Here is a 19297-nt window from a genome sequence, read left to right on the forward strand (position 1 = left end):
TGTACATTAGATGAAAATCTAAGCACCTCACACATTATTTAAAATGTGTAACTTTTTACTAATAAACTAAAGTAATAACAAAAAATATAAAAACAAATAAAAGCTATAGTAAACTTTATTTTACAAGCACTTGAAAACTATCGCTGCACGTTTATCAAATCTCATATATCTGTTTAAATTGTTTTCATAGTGGTCAAAATAAGTGTAAAAAAATTTATTAAATTAATTATCAAATGTTTAAGCGTAAAATGTGCTACCAATTGTTCCAAGAACAAAAAAACTCACCCATAAAAATGGGAGATGTTTTTTTTTAAAAAAGGGAAGCTGTTTCGCCCGTTATGTTTATTCATTGTATAGATATTCATTGTTTCGATATAAGCTCCTGACAAAGTTTTGATTCAAATTTTGAAATTTGCCTCAATATTTTCTTATAAAAGAGAGCATTATTAATCACCTCAGCAACCATCTATCTTATAATGTAAAACACTAATTCGTGTATGCAGATTATTAAAAAAGACCGATGAAATTTCGCGTAACCAACAATGAAATAATAACCTCGTAAGCCGTTATAAGCATGAAAAACAAATAAAAAAAGGCATGAACAAAATAACATCTTCTAAAGAACAGCAACTATTTTAAGAGTAAATTCTATTTCTATTCAGACATACTTTTTCAATTACCATAACGTGAAGTGCAAGTCATAGAGGATGATTTATTCTTGTAACTTCTCCAAACTCACGATTTTGAATGTAATTTTTAAGAAACGCCTATTTTCAATGTCGAATAACGTTTAATTGCTTTAAGTTTTAATCACATTTAAGCATACCCAGTAAGCACACACCTCACGGCAAACGTAAGGCCGTAAGCTGGCATTCTAGGTAGGGTAACGGCAAAAGGCAAGTACAATAGGGTCCTTTATCGTTTGTTTTGAGGCATTTCAGGAAGAGGCGGAATAACTCTTCACCTATACAGGCCCGAAAAATAAAACCGTTGTTTGGCCTCTTACACTTAATTAGTTACTGGACCTTTATTGTATACCGTTGTTTGGCCTCTTACACTTAATTAGTTACAGGACCTTTATTGTATACCGTTAATTAAGTGTAATGTTACAATAGATTAATAATGAATAGATGCAGAGTTGGTAAAAAATGTGCTTTTAACTCAAAAATTTGAAAAAAATCAGGAGAGAATGGAAAAAATCCATAAAACGTTAACCGTATTTTTGAGAGGAAAAAAACAACTTTTATTATTCTTTGAAAACTGCTAATTTTTTACATAGAATATTAAAAACTTGAATTTTATTATTTTACTATAATCTAAATATACTTTATGTGGTATTACCTATTATATTTTTTAAAAAAATAATTTTATTAAAAAATAATCATTTTAAATTTTATTAAAATTTTTAAATAAATATATATAATTATTTATTTTTTCTTTTTGAAATCATTTTCTGAAGTATAATTTTTAACTCGAAATATAATATATTCTTTCTTTCTAGAAAAATTTAATACATATTCCCTTAAAAATAAGAATAAATATTAATACTTTTAACTAGAACAATTCCTTTGTTCATTGAGAAAAAGTTTTTATTTTTTCGATTGTTTATTATAAAATTTTGTTAAATTTATTGTATTAAACATGTACTTAAGAAAGACTTATTGAATTGAATACTTATTGAAGACTTATTATTATTTTTTTATTGAATAAGCGATACATTTATTTTTAACGTTAAAGGATTCAATAAAAAATCCATCATTTTTGTAATTCATGGTTAAAAAAAAAAATCTAGTATAATTTATATGATAGCAGTAAAAGGCTAAAGGTCCGTCATTGTCTATTTTTTGTCATTTTAGGAAGAAGCGATATGAAAACTTTTCCCATTGTTTATGTTTTGGTCGCTTGGAAATTATTACTGTAAGCCCCAAATGAAATTAACATAAATTTTTTCCAGACTATGACTCCTTTTTTAAACCTTCTCTAAAACAAAAATGAATAGGTAAGTTTAAAATTCATGTAAATAAAAAAATCTATTTATAGAAAATAAATGAATAAAAAAATATTGTAAATTGCTTAAATCCTCCTAGAAATTATAAATATCTTGAATTTAGAGCAAGGATTTTTAATGAGATGGGCTTTTTTATTACATTAATTTACTAACTTTTATTACAATTTAAGTGTTTTGTAATAATGAATGTATACCATTTATAATAGTAAACGTTTTATTTATATAAATTGTTTTTTATTTTATTTTTATTTTAATGTTCATTTCAAATTTAATATCTTAGTTTAATCACTTACTTCTTAAAAACTGGATTCAAAATAGTTTAAATGGTCTTAAGAATTTTGAATTTTAAAAAAATCGTGTTTAAATTTTCTGACTGTTTATAGCAAATGTCTAGTCTAATAAAGTAAATAACTTTTTTTCCCCTAAACTTTTAAGCAATACTTGAAAATAATAATTGTTTAGGAAATTTTATTCTTAAATATACGTTTTTAAGTAATAAAAATACATTTGGATATTTTTATTAATTAAACTTCAAAATATTAAGCAAATAATTTTTTTTAAAAACTTATAATACAGAATATAAATAAAAATTAAAATTATACTTTCAAAACGCTAATTATATTTATTTTTTATTTGCATTACAAAAATATTTTTTCATGCAGCATTAATTTATTTTTAAAATAGTTTATATACATTAAGGAAAAAAAACTGTTTTGAATGCAATACATAGATGGCGCTGTTTTTTATTTTTTACTTTAGACGTGTTTTCGAGTCCTGCGGATAGATGGCAGAAAATATAAAGTGTAGGGTCTTGTAGGGTTGCCTTTCTTTTAACTTTGATAGAATTTCGCCAATTTACTCAGAATGACCGGTACGGCTTTTGTCCAGGCATAACTAATTGAGGACACTACGGCGACAATATCCCCCCCCCTCTCCCTTCTACTTACTATAGTCAAGCAAATTTATCATTCATGTGTGGCAAGGGTCTGCACTATTTATTCTAGCATAAAATGTGACATAAATAAAAAAATGTTCTACTGCATATTGCCTTAACCAATTAAATAGCGGAGTAGTTATTTAAAACCATAATTGCGTTATTGAGTTTTATTTTGAAACTAAATTCTTTAAATAGCAAATTAGACAAAATTAAACATTAAATTTCTCTGTTTCAATCTTTCTTTACACTACATTCGTCACATACTTCAATTCAAGTGTTAATAAAAATAGCATTGTATTTAAAGCTGGAAAAAATACAAAAGTTACAGCAGGATTGAAAAAAAGTCACCGATTTTTTCTTCTACGAAGTCGATATAAGATTTAAATAAAAATGCATTGTGTGAAAAATTACTCATTTTCCAGTAATGTTCCCTAGTTGTAGAAAAATGAAAGAAACATAACAATACAAAATAATAAACATACATTTAATCATTTTAAAATGTCATTTGCAAAATGTTTCCTATACATGAATTAAAAACATTGTTTTTTTCTCACAAGGGGTTTTGGGTTAACAAATTTTAAAATTGTGCTATGTTTTAAATCTTAGGAACTAATAACAGAAATATGGCTGAAATATTAAAATAACGGTAAGAGAACCGAAATTTTATCTGTTTGTCCCATTAAACTGTAGGTATAGTTTTAAATTTACGGTAAATTTGCAAATCAATATTTCAGAAAAGGCATAACTATTTAGACGAAATTGAATGATTATGTAATTAGAACTAAGTGGAGCTCTTTTAACCATAAACTGGTGAAAAATGAAATAGTATTTCATGCTGCCGAATCGACTTGGCAATTTTCATAGTACAAAACGAATCCAATGAATCATTTTCATACCTCCTTGTTAAAGAGTGCAGTTCTTTTTGAACTAATTTATTGAAATCCGGTTAAAGTTTGACGTTAATTTAAAAAAAATTCAAAAACAGGTCATAATTCGTAAACATGCTAATATTTAAATATATTAAATGTTTTTCAGATAGTGACGATAATTTATACCTTGACTGCAGCAGATAAATTTTTATCAATTGATCAGCTTCTACAGTCCTTTTTTAGAGACAATTTTAAATATTAATCATACGCTTACTGATAATAGTTGTTCGACACAATTTATTTTTATGTATCCTTGTTTTCTACATGGAGGCACCGTCACCTGTTCGCTACGCTCGATAATCCCTGTAGTTGAATCTCATTCATCAAGTTTGAAATAATTGAAGATCAAGTACAAATTGTTTTCTTCCACTTTTTTAAGTAAAAATTACGATTGGATTGCCAGCAGTTGCATTTTAAGGATTCCTAAGTTTTGACAAATGAAGAAGAAGGAAAAACGGTCTCGCCGAGAGTTATTACGCATTGAAGATGTTCTATGGAAAAAGCAGTTTATGCCCGCGCGCAAATTCGTTTTTTTATTCTCTCAGAACTAGCGGTATTTGGCACAAACTGTTCTTAACAATGTTCTTAAAAGTTTTTTTTTCCTGAAAAGTCGATTAAAAATTATTTGCTTAATGTAAAATTATTATACTATTATTTAAGTTCATTATATTAACTTGTTAATTTTGACAAAATAAAAAGGATAGCTGGATTTGAATGATAAATAACTGCGCTTAAAAAAATTACATTTTAGAAAGGCAGAGTGTGTGACACAATGAAAAGGATTTATAAATTAGAAGTAATTTTTTCTTGTTAACCGATCATATAAGAAACAATTCTTATTTCTCTTTATTCTACACATATTTTCAAATGTCGGTATAAAATGTCGAAGTTTTATATTTGGCAACACCTAGCCTTTTTCTATATAATATTTTTTTCTTTATTTTCATTATTTTTAATATTAAGTCAAGAGGGATATTATGAAAATCGCGTAAATGAAAACTTTTTCCACAACAATCAATAAATAATTATTAGTTAAAGAAAAAATGAAAAAAAAACTTTTAAATTGTAATAACTTTCAAACAAATAAGAGTTTCTAAAAGGAAATAAAGACTCTATGTTACGGTTAAAAACAAATTTGGCTCTTTCAGCATACCAAATTTAACTTCCGCAGCTGAATTTTTGCGGTCACAGAGCGGCCCGCATGTTATTTTTCTAACAAGTATAAGAGTAAAAATAATCTTGACTTAATTTTAGAATTATTTTTTAATTCCATTGTAATCTCCGTTCAATTTCCTACATATTAACGTAATTTGAAGTTTCTAAATCAAACAGTGTTTGATAAAATGTAACGTTAAGTTGAAAACCCCAAAACAGTGGCGGTATCAGTGACCTTTTCAGTTTTCTGACAGAGAAGGAAATTTATTCAGTTTTCTGACAGAGAAGGAAATTTATTAATATCTGCTCGTTTCACGTTAATTTAACAATGCAGTTTATTTTTCCAACTTCATATAAAAAGAATTTTCAGGAATGGTCAGTGTTAATGCTATTATTCTAGGTTCTCATGAGTTCGCACTTTTCGATTAGACCAATTTAATCGATTAGATTAACTTCAACACTATTATCTTAAGTAAAGAATTCTAAGAGTCATGAAAAAAATCATGATAGCATCTCGAAAATCAAAAAGCATCTCGAAATGATATAATTAAAAATAAAGAAGATAATTTTTGAAATTCTTGGAATTCATTGTTTTACAGACTGACCTTTTTCTTTTTACTTTCACCAGAGGGTAATTTTAATAGTGTTACATTAAATTACTTTAAAGCAATTTTATATTCGTTTTATAATTAACTTATACACAACTATTGTTCTTCTTTTTGGCAGCAATTATTATATAAATATTAATACTGAAGAAAGAAAAGAATTTTCTGCGAAACGTATATTGGCTGGAATTAAAAATCAATTTAGCCCATTGACTGACAAAAGGACAAAAATTAATTTAGACACCTTCTGTAATTAATGACGACCTTAAAAAAAATCTATCCAAGAAAAACAAATGATTAATGGGTATCCAGTGATTGGAATAGTGCAATTACAATTCTCTCATGTTATTAAACAAATAGTATTCTGTAACTTCCATTAATCATTTTATTAACGAATAAAATTGTAATTGTATAGTATATTTCTTTCTCTTAATAACACATACTTTTTTTTAATTTTTTATTTTAGTAATCTTTTTTTGAATTGATTCTGTTTTTAGAAAACAGTTCAAACCAATCTTTCAATAAAATTTTATATAAATAATATCTGATATCTAGTAACTTATTCTTAGTTTATTTACAGTTAAATATAATAAATTTCGCAATTATAGTAAGAATAAAGAAGTTTAACAAATACGACATAGTTAAGTTAAATTTTTACTCTTTATTTTGTAAAAAAAAAATTTTTATTTGATATGCATATTTTTTGTAGAATATTTATTTTGAAGAACTTGTAATTCAACATAACGTTGAGTAATTTACGCTGCGTAATTCTTTTGCCGCATTAACTTATTTATTCTTTATTTGACTTAGCTCAAATAAATATCCCCATAAAATCAATTTAGAGCAGTTCAGTATACATATCTTAATAGAAAATTAAAGGAGTTTAGTTTCCTACTCAGAATTTTAACACTTTAATCTTTACGCTACTATGACAGATATTAAATGAAAATATTATTTTGAATTATTTTCGTAAAAACAAAGTTTACTCACTGTCCCTTCTTTACACGACCCATCATGATAATTAATTCCTCGAATTAGTGCTGTTTTAAATAGTTTTCGATAAAATTATAATAATTTGTATTATTGGTAATTATTGTACTAAAATTAGTAGTATGTAATGCAAGCGCTTTTGTACGTGGTAAGAACTAGCGATTTTTTACTGTATATATTAAATGTAAAGTCTATATCAAAAAGAGAATCATAAGAATTTTAATGGTCAATTAATTTTATGCAATAGAATTTCAGGAATAAAAAGGAGTTTGTAAGTGTATTTGTGTGCCCTTCATGATATTAAAATATTTGTTGCAAAAAGAAGTAAAGACCTTTATTTTAGAATTAGTTACAGTTTGCTTTGAGGGGGACGAGTATTTCCTCTCTTTGTTAGTGTATGGTAAATTGAGAAGTTAACGACGTCCGGTTATGCGCTTCTCGCATCCCACCCTGTTGGGGGTCAGAGTTCTTGAGGAACTTTAGACTTTTCCAATTTTTTTTTTTCTTCACTAAAATTTCAGTTTTTATTTATTTCCTTATATTGCTGATGATTATTATTATTTAACATTTTCATAAAACCAATTTTGTTTTCAATTGTTTGCAATAAGCTTTTAATTGAACTATTTATTTTTTCTAAAAAAATAAATAAGCAAATGTATAACAGAAAAACGCAAAATTCTCATATTTCATAGATTGCGAAAAGCAATACACAGTAAAAATCTTTTACAGATCAAAATTCTATTTCTTATGCATCTAACAAAAATCTTTCAACCGGATATGGGAAATTGTAAAAGTAAATAAAAAATAAATACATAAATAAACTCTAACTTTTTAAAAATATTTTTTGATTCAATATTAAAGTCTTATTTGATTAGTAATATAACTTGTTAAAAATGGAGAGAGTCTCGCTTTTTATGATTTATGGGTACAACTAAGCATCATAATTTTTTGCACTTTTTTGGATTTTTAAACCCCTTGTATCTGAACAGTCAAGAGTTTGTAAATGATTCAAATAAATCAAATTCATTCTCATTCATGTGTTTTAAAATTATAAGCAGATATATTTGTTTGTAGGAAAAAAAAACATTATAAAGCGAGAAATCAGTTTCAACCTTCCTTAATTTTAACAATTGATATAATAAATCGGTAGCTTACTTAATTAGCTATATCTCGTGGTTCGTGCACTAATAAAGAAAGCTAAAATATAAAAAGAAAACTATAAACGAAAAATTAACGGTAACGAAATTGTTAAATCTTCTTATTTCGCATCTTCATAAATTAGTAAAATCAAATTTTTCTCTCATCTGGACACAAATGCAATAAAAGTTAGATCTTTTGTAATTCATACATTTTAATTTTTTAATGTCCTAATTTTTATGAGTTAAGGTGGAAACTTCTAACCGTATTTCATTTATTAAATTGGCTAAAATGTTCAGACTACACAACATCATTTTTCGTTCTTTTCTTTATCTTTCATCTCTTTATCTAAGCAGTCGAAAGTTTGTAAATTATTTAAATCATGGTGAACGACTATTTGAGTCTTTCACAACTATTGAGATAATATAGTACGTTTATAGTACGCCATGATACAAATTAATCAAGTTTCTTTAAATGCTTCAAATATAAACACATATATATTTTTGTGCAGGTAAAAAAAGAACATTAAAAAACAAGAAATTAGATTCTTTGAACCCTCAAAAATTTGAGTAATTTATCTGATAAATTTGTAATAAGCTTCGTGTTCATGCATCACTGCGATATTTCTTGAATATCTTGATTTTTTTACAACGTAAGCACATTATATTTCTTAAACAAATGCGCAAACAGAAGTTTAACTGTTATGAAACTCTGAAGAAGCATCATAGTATTTTTTTCCCCATTATAGTAATAACTTTTAAGTAGGATTATTTTAAAATTTCTTGTTAGAATTTGTTTTACTAATTAAAGAAATGTTTAATATTTTTTTTCAAGCACAAGTTAGACACTGTTAATAAATTATTAAAAAAAGGAAGAAAATTAATGGTAATAAAATTGTTAAGTCTTCTTATTTCGCAACTTCAAAAATTAGTACTATTCAACTAGACACAAATGCGTAAAATGTTGGATCTTTTATAATTCATGCACTTAAATGTCTATTTTTTAGTATATTTACTTTGAGGAGTTAACTCAGATACTTCTAAACTGGATTTCATCTTTTTAATTAGAAAAATATTCTGCAAAAAATTATCAATATATTGTATTTTTATTTAATTTTTATATGAAAAAATTCATAAACAGTGGCAGGAAAACTACTAAATTATTGAGCCGAATCCTGAAAGAAATATTTACTATAATACATTTCCCTCTGAATAAAAAAGTCCTAAGGAGCGAAGTCCCCTCCGCTATTTTTGGGTGTTTATTTTAACTTTACATTTTGCTTTGCTGTACAAAAAGTATAAGATTTAGAAGTTTCAAATTACGAAGGATAAGCGGTGGAGGCTCAGGGGAAGGAACGCTAGCCAACTAATGAGTTTTGAGGATTTGAATCTTAAGAATTGCTGGTTGATACGAATTTCGTACCCGGCTGACATAAAATATTCCAAGTGATAGACGCATCGTGGATTATTAGAGTCCCATCTTCGTCTTGCTAATCACGGGAGGTTTTCGTGGTTTATCTCACCATGAAAAAGTTCTCCACGAAGGCAATTCGTTCCCGATACTTTTGTACAGGAGTTCTCTTATTTCTTGGTTTAGATTCAAAATTACAATGATATAAAGTTGAACACTGGTAACCATGAGATCAAATTCGGGTTGGCTGTTCAACAACAGTTATAAAATAAAATTACAAAGGATTACAGAAAAATGAACAGAGAGTGCGATGAAAATGAAAATGACTATTCTATAATTAGTTTGGAAATTGTTATCTGCAAAATCTGGTGTAAAAAAATACTGTACTGGCTGCTTTGTAGAACACAGAAATGCAAATACTAATTAGAAATTTTGCGCTCTGTAAAGGCTAATTTTGATCTTGAAATTAATACCGGTATTCAAATATGTTCGAAAATTAATTGCAATTTTATTATTGCCTTTTACGCACCTTTTTTCTTCTTCTTTTTCTTTTCACGTGATTGTTCTCATGATGAGTTGTAGAGAAAATTTCGATTTTGATTGTTAACTTAAAAATCACTAATTGTTAATAAAAAAATACTGCGATTGGTTGATATGTTTGCTAGAAAAGAAAATTTAATCAAAACTACCAAAATATTGTAAAACTTACTTTATTTCCGGCTATAGGGAAAAACCAAAAAGCTCAGTATTTTTTAACGAAGTGGTTTAATAATGTTTTCGGTAAAGTAATAAAAAATTTAGATTTTATAATATGAGTTGAAATGCGAAAAACGTGGTAAAATTTTATAATTTTACCATGATAGTTTAGAGCACTGTATAAAAACCATTTGTTCAGAAAAATTTACTATTCAGTTTTATATTTTTTACTAAATGTGAGGTTAAAAGAGCTATAATTTTGAAAGCTAGAGTATCCGGTTAACTGCTATCATTTTAACAAAAAAATTACCAAATAAATGATTTAAATACTTGGTTTTATTAACAGAGCTATGGTTTTGTTTTGAAAAAATGTTATTATCATAGAATGCGGTAATTTAAGAAAAACTTTTTCTTCGCGTAGTTGGCTGAAAGGTAACTTGGTTAAAATTTAATTTGCTGAAAGGGCGGATTTATGTGTAAACTTAACAAGAATTTTGTTTTGAAATTCCAATATGTTTGAAAGCAATTGAAAATTTAAATACCCATTCGTTATATCTTTCTTTAAGTTTTTTTGCTTTAAATATTGACCATTGACTATTTATCCATTGTCATAAAAAATTTATTTTATAAACATGCGCTCAAGTTGTTGTCAATAAAAAGTAGCGAAAGACAGCCAGAGAGAGAGATTTGTTTGTTGCCTAATATCACTCTTAATAATTATATTGACATTTTTAAAAACAATAAACTTAATAAATAACGCTAAAACCGTTCCCTGTTTAAACTTCAATAAGTCTTGTTAACGAGTAGTATTACTTCTCATTTTTTTTTTCCAGTTGAGTTACACAATCTAAATTCCTTAAGTTTTTTTTTTTCTTTCAAGTACAGATAATTATTTTTCAAATTTATTAAATCCTCTATTTCATTATGCTTAGCAAAATGTTCTTACATAAAGCTGCAATACTTGTATATTTTGAAAATAAAATGTTATGTGTTTTGCGAAAAGTGAAAAATATTGCAGCTTAAGGAAGTATATATAAAGAAAAAAAATCAATGATGAATGAACGATAAGCAATTACGGGAGTGAGCGGAGTAAGAAAAGGGTAAAGCCTGCTATTTTTTATTTTTGTATAAATGGAATGATTTTTAAACAAAAAATAGACAGGTAATTTTTAACTATGCATTTAATGAAATATTTAAAGTTTCAAATGATAAAATAAAAAATAACGTTTTTCATGTGTTATAGCTATGCAAATAATAGCAAAATAAAAACTGATGTTACTTCAAAAAATTTCGATGCATGTTTTGAAATATAAACTGCGTGTATATAAGTGTGTTTCAAAGTATAAATTTAAAATATAAACTAAATAAAACTGTTTGAAAACTAATAATGGATTTCTAAAATCAATGTTGTTGCTTAAACGTAAATAAAATAAAGTTTTAAAGTTAAAGTTACGATTTTTATGTTAAAGAATTTAAAAATCCTGAATTTTAATGCCATAGAAAGTATAAATATGCATAGCTAAATAGAATTTCATCGTATGAATATCATCTGTAAGAAAGTTAAAAGAACATCATTATCCTTATAAAGATAGTTAAAAGAAGTAAGTATTTAGTAGAAAAATAAAGTAACCTCAAATTTTTGCTTTAAGTATCCAAGGTAATGAATTTGTTGCAGTTGGTTATTTAGGATTTTAAATCTTTCTGATCATTAGCTTTCAACCAAAAATATAATTATTTTTTAGTAATGTAATTGAATGATATAAAAAAAAACAGTCGTCATGCATTCATTCATAAACAAAAACAAAAAAATTCTTAACTCGGGGAGTGATTTATAAAGACTTTTAGACGAAAATATATATATATTTTTTTAAAAATTTATAATTTTGTAGTGCTAATATTATATTTTACACAGCCAGTTTGCTAATGTAAATAAATTTGCCCAATTAAAGTTATTTAATTATTTATAAAAAATATTTCATAAAAGTAGAACGTGTTTTTATGTACTAAAATTGTTAAAAAGCTGATGAAACCTAAAAAATGGTTTATTTACTTAAACGTCCTTAATTATGGAATCTTTACTGTTCATTATAAAGAAACGATATTCTAATTTACTACTCCGCAAATCAAAATATATATGTAAGCATTATTTCCGAGTTTATATGTATTAAAAATTTTTCTTACGAAAAGTACTCAAATGAATTTTGACTTCAATAATTTTTTAATTTAGTAAGCTTGCTTATCGCTAATAGTTAATAAAATATTTTAGTGCAGATTAATTTTTTATTATGAGGACCAGAAATTGTCTTTAAGAATTCAAAATAGATATTCATTACTGTTTGAAATCACCAGATAAGTATGTTTGAAGTCCTTGAACTAAAAAGAATGTGGGGAAGCACATTTTGTCCCCTACCCCCAATTCTAAGAAACATTCCTTTCAAGTACGGAAAAGCTGCTCAGTAGGTGGTCGTTGATTACTTGTATAGAACAAGCTAAAAGATTCATTTGGCGAAAAGGGTGTAAAAAGAAGGAGATAAACGTAGCCCCTAGTTTTCTTCTTTCTTCGAAAAATAGAAGTGGCGCCACTTGAGAGCAAGTAAGTAACAAGTTTTTTCTCTTTAGTTCATGTAATTTAAAAAAATTTTTAACTTATTTATTAAATAGCTTTTTAAAATTAGTTTAATTCGCTTTGATTTTATTTGCTAAGTTTTTAGAAATTATGTTTTATAACTATAATACTTCAGTTGGCTATTTTATCTTATGCTTTCCTGTTGTTTAGTTTAAGCTGCTAGTTTAGTTTTAAAATGAATTAGACGATTTTTTTAATAAATAAAAGTTCAATTAACTCTATCTAATAAAAGAAAAATTTATGATTTCTTATGCATTAATTAAAAATGCTTCTTTCATTTTTCGGAAGCATTGATTAATTTAATAATTTACTTCATTTCGGTAGCCATATTTTTTCTCTGAAGGATTGTTAAAAAACATTATTTGAATTATCTAAACCGCGGGTGTCACTTATTGTTTCAAATAATAATTTTGATTAGATATAAGAAGAAATATTTTTTGAACCACCATAAAATAAATAAATAAATAGTAAGAGTTTAAATTTTCTCATCTCTAATTAGTTACTTTATATTTAAATTATACTTTAATTTTGATATTTTTCTGCTTTGACTTTTTTAAATTAAAAAAAATAATAATAACGTTGGTAAACATGTAAAAATTGTTCCACTAAACACTTCCACTTTTAAAGTTTTTTTGAGTATTTTCAGAATATATTTTTAAACAATTTAAATATTTGTTTTGATACTCAATATAATATATTCTTTGTTCTAAATAAATAAATAACAAAATGACATATTAAATAGAAGGACAGTATTTCTAATTTTTATTTTGTTGTTTTTATACTTCTTTTGCAATTAATGAATTGCTGTAGAGGTATAAGAACATTTCAAATCTTTATATTAAGTTTAATTTTACGATTAAATTTGTTTTAAAATGAATTAATTCGTTATAAAATTATTATGTTGTAAAACTGAATTTGTTATAAAGCAAATTTAATTTAAAATTACGTTCAATTTTTTTGAATAGAAATTAGAATATTATTTCATGGTTATTATTTTTAAAATTTATTCATAAGTATAATAATATTTTCTGTATAATATTTTTTTTCATGAAATAAAGCTTTTTGTATTAAATATTGTTGGTCCTCAATGCTATAAAGACGATTACTAATTCTTTTTTTCCAGTTATTGTGCAAAATCTATAATTTATCTCATGTAATTTATCTTCTTCTTAATTTACTATTTTGAGTTTTTAAATGGTTGTTAATTCTAAAATATACCTGTTCAGCCTTCACCTTTGACAATTTTGTGTTTAAGAAAGTGTATACATTTTCTACAAAAAAGAATTTTTATTAACTGTTTAATTAAAATTTATGATGATAACTGTGTAGTGGAAATATATAATCTAAAAATTGTTGGAAACTATTCCTCAAAAATTCAGGAAATTTTATTTTTAAAATTGAGAGGGAGCCCTAACTAACAAAAGCTTTATTTAGAATTTGTCTATTTATTTTAATTCTAATTTATCTATTTATTTTAATTCTAATTGGCTAAAAGACTAGTTCTTTTTCTAAATTAGAATCAAAAAAATTTTAAGAGAAAATTTGGTAAGGTAAAATTTGGTAAACATTCAACTTATCGTCAGTTACCAAAAATATAAATATTCGCTGTAATTTTAATATATGATCCTTCTCTTTCCTTTAAATCAAAATTAATTTCATTTAAATCAAAAAATTGTTTTTAACAAAAATTATAAAATATAATTAGTTAGAAACAGTTTTGATTTTGTTGATTTTTAACTGTTTTTATGACGATCATACTCTAATTTATTCCTTTTCTTTTATGGAAAGACAGGGCGAACGATCCAAGAAATGCTAATCCAGCCATCAACAGCAAAATAAGGTAAGAACATAGTGAAACATTAAATATTAATATTTTTTTCAATTAAATCACATATTTTTGATTTGCAAAAGAATTTTGATTTTTTTAATTAATAATTATTGTGCTTATCAAAATTAAGTTCACTTTATGTATTTCTCTAACACAGTCTTTATTAATAACAAGTGTTTTTATTACTCATATAAGCTTTTATATTTATATTTTTGCAATATTCTTATTTAATAATTTCTTAATAAGGTTTCGTAATAAATGAAAAATGCACTTTATGAATGTATAAATTAGGTGAAAAGATGTGCTGACAATTTTATATCATTACGATATTTTAGTATTTGTTTTCTCTGTTTTCATGCCTGTTATAACATTTTTTTATCATTCTATTTTTTTAATTAGTTAGAAAACAAAATTTTAAAAGAAATTATTTTTACTGTTAAAATAACTACGTAAAGTTATGAATGAATAACGAAATATTTTTCGTTATTTTATTTGAAATGATAATATTATATAATATTTCATTTTTCCATAAGTTTCACCAGCATATAATATTCGTATTAAAGCAATTATTTTAGCAAATATTTTTTACTTAAAAAAATACATGAAAAAAATTAAAAACTTTGTCCACATTAAATTTGGGCTGAAAGGCTGAAAGTATTCCCCTACAAGCTCGTGCTAAGTTTTATTGAATTTACCAATTCACATTTAGTTCCCCTAACACACCACATGCTTAGAGTATAAACAAGATAAATGATAAACAATGAACTTATTGTCATATTCCATAACTGAAATAAAAATATTTACATTAATCTTCATACATGATTTTAGAAACAGTTTTTTTTTTTAATGTTTCGATTTTGTTGTTTTTGTTTTAACTAATTTTACAACTATCATATTCTAATTATAGTTTTTTTTTTCTTTCATAGGGAGTCAGGATGGAAGATCAACAATGAAGATAAAACTCAAAATTTAAAAATCAACAAAAAGGATGGTAAGAAATAAATTTATATTTTACCTTAGGTTACCATATGGTTGAAAAGAAACCAGTTTTTTTTGTTTAAACTGGGGGTTTTGTGTTTTTTTAAAACAATTTGTGGGACATTATTTTAAGCCAATTGAAATTAACCGAGCCAATTCAAGGTCTTTCATAGCAATTAACTATTCCTTTAACTATTAATTAATATTTTCAATAAACAACTAAAAATATCCACTCTTTTCTTTAAATATATTAACAAAATATCTAATAAAAAAGGAAAGAACTAAATATTTAAGTATGCAGCTTTATTTAGCAAGCAAAATAAACATTCAGCATTTAAATTTGATTTTAGTGATACCATAAAGAATGATTCTCTACCTTGCTTGCCCGTAATATAGAAATGCTATATTTCAATATTGTTTAATTAATGTTATTATTTAGATGTGTATAATTTATGATATTAGTATGTAATTAAATTTCATGGAACATAATTATTTTTTAATCCATTAATATAATATAAATTTTTATATATTTAAGGCAATATATCATATATATTTTATATGAATGATAATTAAAAAGTGTTTTCTTATATGGTGCATTATAATTATTTGATAAAAAAGATACAAAATTTATAAGGAAAGATATAATAAAAGTAAGTTTTTATACTAATAGTTTAATAATAAAGTATAAATTTTCTCTCCATTTATTTTAGCATAATAGTTTATTTAATAAGTTAAATAATATCCGAGTTCATAGTCCTGAAATTTCTGAATTCCTGATAAAGAAAAAAAAACAACTTTATTCTCATGTTTTTTTAGCTTTTTGCTCTGATTTCTGACAATGTCTGTGTTCAGAACATCACATATTCTACAAATACTAATGCAGTTCCTAAAACTATCAGTTTGAAAAATCAAAAGATTTGTATTTCTGATGTAATATATATATATACATATACATATATATATATATATAAATGCCAAGACACAATATTTACTTTGCCTTCCTTTCAAAATAATTGAAACTCCACTTAAAAGTAATTTATTAAGGATGTCACGAATTTAATTGCAGATTTTAAATAAATATTGGTATGAAATAATATTAAATAATTGATACTGGTTACAGAAGTACTATTAACATTTCCTAATTATCAATCTCAAACTGTTACGAATCGCTCATTAATAGAATTAAAAAAATTATTCAAGCTTTGTTTCTGGAATTAAAAAATTTATATTTAGAGCAAATTATACTTTTTTGTTAATTTTTTTTACAGTTAACTGATAAATGTATAATGTACCAGCAATTTGGTTATTAATATAATGTCGCATTAAATAAAATTAAATATAACATGAATATTGTTAATAAATTGTTGGGTTTAAGAAAATCATTTAAAAAAAATTTTTTTTTTCTACGTTTACCATTCAAAACATTGAATGAATTGTTTTCATAACACTTAACATTACTTTAAAATATTATTATAGCTACAATAGTTAACATTTCTAACTAAGATGGTTAAAATTATTTAATTATTACAAAACTAATTGAATAAATAGAATTATAATTATGTTTTTCATTCTCAATTTGCTAATGAATGTTAAAGTTTGTGATACTATTTTTCAATTAGATATCTAAAGCAGATTAAATTAGTTTAGATCAGATTGCATTGCTGAAAAAACTTTTTTAAATTACTTTGGGTAGAATAAGTCTTGATATCTATGAGCTACATATATATGAACTGCATTTAAATAATTAAAAAATGAAATGTGAATAATTTTAATATGTTTGGCAGTTGATCTATTTTAAAAAATAATAATTTGCTTGCATATCCCTTTCACCATTTCTTAGTAAATAACCTTATTAATGGAAAAAAAAGACTCGAATTAAACATACTATAAATAATGTTTTTATTAGTTACATAGTATAAAAAGTATTTATAATTATAATAGTTAAATGATAAGTTTATTTAAGTAATTGATTTTTTTCAAATCTATTTCTTTAAATCAATACTTTTCTTAAGTATAATCATTAAAGGGATGTATGACTATAATAATTTACATACATATCTCTTTTATTATTTCTTAGTGAAATACTATCATTATCTCTGAAATCAGATCTTAGTTGTTTTTTTAAATGCAACCTAAAGAATGCATATTTATTAACTAAATTCAATATCATATTTTTATAATTAAATTAATAATTTTTTGTAAAAATAATCAGCTTGTCTTAATCCATGGCTTTTAAAAAATCAGTTGATTTAAATCAATGATTTTTTTTTTTCTGTGAACATTTAATATATCGATAGTAAAATAAATTGCTTTATTTTTTGCAGGAAAAAGGCTCATTGAAATAAAGCTTCTGGAATGGGATAAAGAAAATATATTTGTCCATATGTAAATAGTGTATACAGATGTATTGATTTGTTACAAGGAAATAAAACTCCTTCATGGTTTATTTTAAGCTTTATTGTTGTTAAAATTCCTGCTTTTATATATTTAAAATTACTAAAATGGTGTATTATTTACTAGTACAAAATATTTTTTTTTGAAAAAACTATTTATGATATATACTGTTTATCTAATATTTAATAAAATTAATGACTTGATGAATATACACAAAATTATAGGATAAATAAACTTTTATGTGTAAGTTTCTATCAATAAAAGCTAGATGTAGGTTTTAAATATATAAGCATTATTTTAAAAACTTAAATAACTTATTTATTGAGTTGCATTGTGTTTTATTTTAGAATAAAAATTTGTACTTAATTTCCTCTATCTCAAAATGCTTAAAAAATTTAAATACTCAATTCAAAAAGATTTTTTTTTATATGCTTCTACTTTAAATGATAGCGCTTATAATTGTTTAAAATGAAATAAAAAAAAGTCTATTTTATTGTACGAAGATTCATTGGACATTTGGTTATAAATTAAATAATTGTTTTACACCATTTTGTTTTTTATATTTTCATAAAACAGTATGCATGTAATGACAGTTGTTGTTATATTACAATATAAAAAGCTAAGAATCAATAAATTACTATCACTGATATCAGCCGAGTAGAACAAACACTCGTGACAATTTATGTTCCCTAAATAAGAATTGTAACAAAATGCAGCAAGAAGCCTTTGAAATTAAAAGCTAAGTTCTAATAATAAAAAATAAAAAAAATGCCGAGACACCTAAAATAAAGGTGTGATACCGGCAAGGACGGCATTAAAGTTTTCTATTGAACCAAGTGGGAGGTGAGTTAAGGGTGGTTTATTAGCAAATAAGGCAAAGAAGTTCGCCTAAGCATCTGAAATAAAGGTGTGATACCGGCAAGGACGCCATTAAAACTCTATTGAACCGAGTTTGAGGTGAGTTAAGGGTGGTGCATTGGTAAATAAGGCAAAGAAGTTCGCCTAAACACCTGAAATAAAGGTGCGATATGGGCGAAAACGGCATAGACGTTTTCTAATCAGTCTACAGTTAAGGTGCCTTAACGGCAAGCGAGGCAACGACGTATGCCAGTGAACGTATTCAGCTTTTGATAAAAAGGCAAAAAAGACATCATAAAGGTTCAATAAAAGCCTTTACGGCAATTTTCTTTTTATTCTGTGAAAAAAAAATTTTTCCCCGGTATTTAAAAGGCAAAAATGGCAAAGCAATCCAGAGGCAACAAAATAGTCCCGGTCCTTCAACGATTGCCAGAAGTTTGCCTGAAATGCCATGCACTGGCCCTCATTCTGGCCCAGATTTCACTTTATTAACGGAACCGATACGGCAATGAAAAGCCCGCCGTAATGGCACTTTAGGTGAGCCGGCATTGTCCCTTCACTAGCCCAAAAGTTGTGTGCTTGTTGGGTATTTTTTTTTTAATCCTGCGTTTTTTACATTTTACGAGAGAAATGTACCGTTTCCGAAGGTCTTCAAAACAGTCACCCAACTATTATGGATAGCAGTGATTTTTAATTAATTACAGTAATAGGTACTACAGATATTGTGATCGTATATACTTAATATA

At 25.2% G+C, this 19297-nt stretch overlaps 1 protein-coding gene and 1 long non-coding RNA gene across 2 annotated transcripts in view; both read left to right on the forward strand.

Moving 5' to 3' along the window:
- Positions 1-19297, forward strand: part of LOC107445969 (glycine dehydrogenase (decarboxylating), mitochondrial) — a 62064-nt gene that overhangs the window by 9372 nt on the left and 33395 nt on the right.
- LOC147813737 (uncharacterized) lies at positions 9943-17745 on the forward strand. Its single transcript, XR_015432301.1, has 5 exons — positions 9943-9951; positions 12408-12460; positions 14286-14333; positions 15248-15312; positions 17624-17745. It is a non-coding gene; the product is annotated as an uncharacterized LOC147813737 (long non-coding RNA).

Source organism: Parasteatoda tepidariorum, chromosome 3 (genome assembly GCF_982258835.1).
Source record: "Parasteatoda tepidariorum strain Cologne lab strain chromosome 3, Ptep-v5.0, whole genome shotgun sequence".
Classification (NCBI taxonomy): Eukaryota; Metazoa; Arthropoda; class Arachnida; order Araneae; family Theridiidae; genus Parasteatoda; species Parasteatoda tepidariorum.